Source organism: Cryptomeria japonica, chromosome 5 (genome assembly GCF_030272615.1).
Source record: "Cryptomeria japonica chromosome 5, Sugi_1.0, whole genome shotgun sequence".
In the NCBI taxonomy this organism is placed as follows: domain Eukaryota; kingdom Viridiplantae; phylum Streptophyta; class Pinopsida; order Cupressales; family Cupressaceae; genus Cryptomeria; species Cryptomeria japonica.
Genome location: NC_081409.1, coordinates 80768158 through 80773317, shown reverse-complemented (window position 1 = coordinate 80773317; position 5160 = coordinate 80768158).

The window sequence follows — 5160 nt, the reverse complement described above, 5'->3', positions numbered from 1 at the left end:
GAAAAGGATTACACTTATCTGCCAGTTGTGCTATGAATCTTCGGATAGACTGAAGTCTGCCTTGTAAGGATCGAAGTTGACTGATATTTCTTGGTGGTTGCATCTCCAAGATGGCCTTGACTTTCGCTGGATCAGCTTCAATTCCCCTTTTGGATACAATGAATCCTAGGAGCTTCCCGGAGGTTACTCCAAAGACACATTTCTTGGGGTTTAATCTTACTTTGTATTTTTCCAACCGATCAAAGACGACTGAAAGTATGTCCAAATGTGTATTTCTGTCTATTGATTTGCCCAAGAGGTCGTCAACATAATCTTCCACGGTTACATGCATGAGATTATGAAAGATAGTAGTCATGGCTCTTTGATATGTAGCACCTACATTCTTTAGCCCAAAAGGCATGACATTCTAGCAGAAAGTTTCCCACGGACAAGTAAATGTTGTTTTATGTTGATCCTTGGGTGTGATTCTTATTTGATTATAACCAGAGAATCCATCCATCAATGATAGCATTTCATGACCTGCTGTGATCGACAATCAAGTCAATATTTGGTAATGGGAAGTCATCCTTTGGACAAGCTTTGTTGATGTCTCTGAAATCTGTGCAAATTCTGATGCTGCGATCTGGTTTACTGACGGGCACTAAGTTGGAGATCCATTCAGGATAATCGATTGGACGTATGAATCCGACATCCAATAACTTCTCAAGTTTTTCTTTGACTAGTAATGCCACTTGTGGATGCATTTTTCTTAATTTCTGTTTTACTGGTTTTGCCCCCGATTTGACTGTCAAATGATGCATTACCAAATCTGGATCTAATCCAGGCATATCAGCGTATGACCAAGCAAAGTTGATTTGTCGTTCTTTGAAGAAACTTATGAATTTTGACCTTTCAGACTCTGTCAGTGATTGAGCTAGGAATATGTTATGTGGAACCTCTTCTGTACCAATGTTTGTTTTGATAGTCTCCTCTACCAACATGGATGACTTTTCCTCATATGATGCGGGGAGAATGTCAAGCCTTCCATCCCCGGGTGCCTCAGAGAGGTTTTCGCCCTCGGATACGTCCTTTCTTTTTACTTTTTTGGGGTCAGACAGCGCCACAGTGTGGTTTTCGCCATAAGACCCTTGAGTTGTTCTTATTTTCACATTTTTGCGACTAGAAGGTCCGACATTCTCACCAAAATATGCCGCGCTATTGAGTTCTATAGTGTATCCTGCTTTATGGTCTCCCGGAGGAAGATCATCTTGTATGCCCAGGTAGTTAATAAAAGCTTCATCATTTTGGAATGTGTCAAACTGTGCAGGTCCTTCATGATCCCAGTCAATGAGTTGGTGGTGAACAAGGGAAAGGCCGTTAATGTCTTCAAAGTTAGTGGGGCTAAGAGTAAAGATGTGGTTATATTCGGGTATGTCAAGGTAATCATCGAGGTCATCGATGGCACTCTCCTCATCAGTCTCGATCACGAGTGAATCCAAATTATCGTCACTAGTAACGCACTCTGGGACAGGTGTTCTCATCCTATGCGATTTCAACCTAGAACCTTGAGACAAGGACTGTGTAGACTCCTCATGGGTTGTTTCTTGACCAACTCTGAACTTGTTATAAAATTCCTCTTCTTCTATGGGTTCATCTGGCTCTCTGAATATCTCGGTGAGCTCGTAGTCACTGGAAGACTTGTCTGAACCCCATTCCCATTCGTTAGAATCTGTGGAATAGCGATCCTCTTGTTGCATTTTGGCAGCTTTGATTCGCAAAGCTTCTTCTGTCCTTTGGGTGTGGACTTTAGAAGTTGAAAAGCCAAGTCCTTTTGAGGGTTCCTTCTTGAAAGTCAATTCAGGTTGTAAAGGTTCAATGATGCCTTCCTTTCGTAACCCCAAAGGGCTTTTTCCATCATACCCAAATTTTTGTAGAATTTTGAAGCCTTTGCCATATTTTTCACATGGTAGATTGATGTGATCTTGTGTTTCCTCTTCATTATCTCTAAAAAGCATTTTGTATAAATCTTCCTCTTCTAGTTCACCCCATCTTTGAAAGGTAGTAGGGTCCCATTTGAGCATCATGATAGAGATTTGCTTGTTAGGATGTGGTCTCCCATATTCTTTAGGAGATTTCATGACTTGTCGCAAGTATATGGTCTGATTTAAAGTATATTCCCCCATGCCCTTGTCTTGAAACTTGCCTTTAAGCTCACCTTGTTTTGATGTCGAAGGTTTTAATGACTCGGGATCAATGTATGCTGAGGAAGGAACAGCCTCACGATTACTGGGAATGATGGTCTCAGTCTTTGATTTCAAGTTATTGTAGTATATGAATGGATTTGGATCACCGTTAACTATTACTTCCACGCCATTATGAGGAAACTTAATACATTGGTGATATGTTGATGGGACTGCCCTCATTTCATGGATCCATGGGCGTCCTAGCAATATGTTATAAGTGAGATTTAAATCCAGGACTTGGCAAACCACATCCTTTGTAACTAGCCCAACTCTGAGAGGTAAGGTAACTGTGCCTTTGGATGAACGCTCCTCATCGTCATATGCCTTGATAGTGATTTTGTTTGTAGAATTCACAACTTTATCAGAATATCCCAATTGTGTAATAGTGCTTAATGTGCAAATGTTTAGACCTACTCCTCCATCTATCAGGACTCTCTTTATTCGATGTTTGTGTATGAAGGCTTCAATGTGTAATGGTGCATTATGTGGCTGACTTACGGATGCGTCATCGGCTTCTGTAAATGTAAGGGAGTGTGGAATGGAAAGATATCCCACCATGGCTTGAAATTGGTCCACGTTCAGATCAGTAGGAACGGCAATATCACTCAAGATTTTGTCAAGAATGGCTTTATGTGCAGGGGATATGCGTAAGAGCTCAAGAATGGAGATAAGTGCAGGTGTTTTCCCTAACTGTTCTACAAGGTCATACTCAGGTTTGGTTGATGAAGAAGCAGCGTTTTTAGTTGGAGCACCTTGCAAAGTGAATTTGCCTCGACGAGTTGTGACATTACATTCAGAGGTAGATTCGGAAGAAGATCCTACACCTTTTAGGACAATCTTGGGTCTCTGGGTAGAATTCTCAGGATTCTTGTCCTTGATGATAATGGTAGAGACGTAATTGTCCATTGAGATGTGGTTGATGATTGAATCGTAGTTGTAAGATGCTCTGGTATAGTTGGTTTGATCCTCTGTGGCTTTAGCTTTTCCCTTGTCATGTTTTGGAAATGGTTCCTTAAACATCTCATGTTCTTGATTAGACGAATGTCCCTCAATCTCAATGTCACCTCTATCAATGAGATCTTGTATGATGTTCTTCAGTCGATGACAATTTCATGTCTTATGACCCTTTCTCTTATGAAATTCACAATACTCATCATCGTTCCACCAATTTGGTTTTGGTTCATATGGAGGAAAATCTGGAACTGTGATTACCTTATTTGCCACTAGCTTTTTGAAGACTAACTCAAGTGGTTCTCCCAATGGAGTGTACTTCCTTCGTGATCTGGAAGTTGTTTGAGTATTCACTTGATTGTTGGTAGAACTTGATCCTGAAAAGATGAATTTGGGTCGCATTGTGTTGGCATCAACAACACCATCATTGACTGTGTTCTTGTTTTTGTTCCAGAATCTTGGCTTGTCTTTTCCTTTAAAATCATCTTTGCTTTCCTTGAATATCTTAATGACTCCTTTCTCAATTCGGACCTTTTCTGTTGCTAAGCCTTTTTCAATGACGTCCTTGAAGGTGGACAAACAAGCTTTCCTTAGATCATAGCCGATGTCTTTGTTAACATTTTGGGTGAACATCTCTACCATTTGTTTTTGTGGAATTTCACAAGAGCATCTGCTGGCTAGATTTCTCCATCTTTGTAAGAATGATACAAAAGACTCTCCCTCTTTTTGCTTGGTGTTGCACAAAGTAGTGACTGATATGTCTGTCTCTATATTATAGGAGAAATGTTGGATAAATGCCTCTGCTAGATCACCCCATGACTTAATACCAGGTGGGAGTTGGGAGAACCATTCCATAGCTTGATCGCCTAAGCTTTGTGGGAATAACCTCATCAAATATGTCTCTTCTGTTGCTACCTCAATGCAAGCTGTAAAAAATTATCTTATGTGTGCCTTAGGATCCCCTTTTCCTCTATACTTATCAAATTTAGGTGTCACAAAGTGTGTAGGAAATGGAGGCATTGGAACGCTCTTTTCAAATGGATAAGGACATATGTCTCTCATTGTGTATGTTGGATTCGGTGTATTTATGTCCTCCATTTTCTTTTGTCAGTCCCTGATTTGTTGCTCCAAATTGCTCTTAGGTGGAGATCGACTTCTTGGACCATACCCTATGCTTGAGGCACCAATTGGAGGGGGAGCATGTTGCATATATGGATGATATTGATCATACACATGTTCATATGGAGGAGGTCTATAATGATGCTGCATATATGGACCACTTGGTATAGATTCATGTTGAGGAACACCATACCTATTTTGTGCATGTATACCATACTCTACAGGCATGTCATGTTCTATTGTATTGCCCCCAAATTTGACACGGGGTTTCCCTGTGTCCGAATTTTGAGCATGCCTTTGAATATCCCATTGCTTTGGTGGTTGATCCTTAGCATTGATATGTGATTGAGCATATTTTTCTCCATAGGACTTCCATAATGGTCTGCGAAGGTGAGTATCATATGTTGGACCATGTGTATGTGGGACCTCTGGTTTTTGAAGCAAAGCTGATGGTGATTCAGGTACCATATGTGGTCCTCTATTTCCTCCACTATTAGGCCTCCTTTGATCCATGTTGGAGTGAGGTTGTTGCAAAGTTCGATTTTCCATTATTTGAGACATGTCAAAATCATGAGGTATCTTGGCTCCACTTTGTACCATCATTTGTAAAAAGTATTGTCTATCCCTCCTCATTATTTCCTCAACCAATCGATTGAAATGGGGATTCATAATGGATTCTTCCACATCTGCTGAATGTACTGAAAAGTTGTCCACATTGTCATTGTGTGTAGCATTGTTGTTTATAGTGTCTATGTTCTCAACATTTGGAATGTTTCTATAGACATCCATGTCAGGTAATGTAGTGTGATCAGAATTGAAAAAGATATCATTGTCATACTCATAAGAACTCATGTTTGCGGACTCCTGA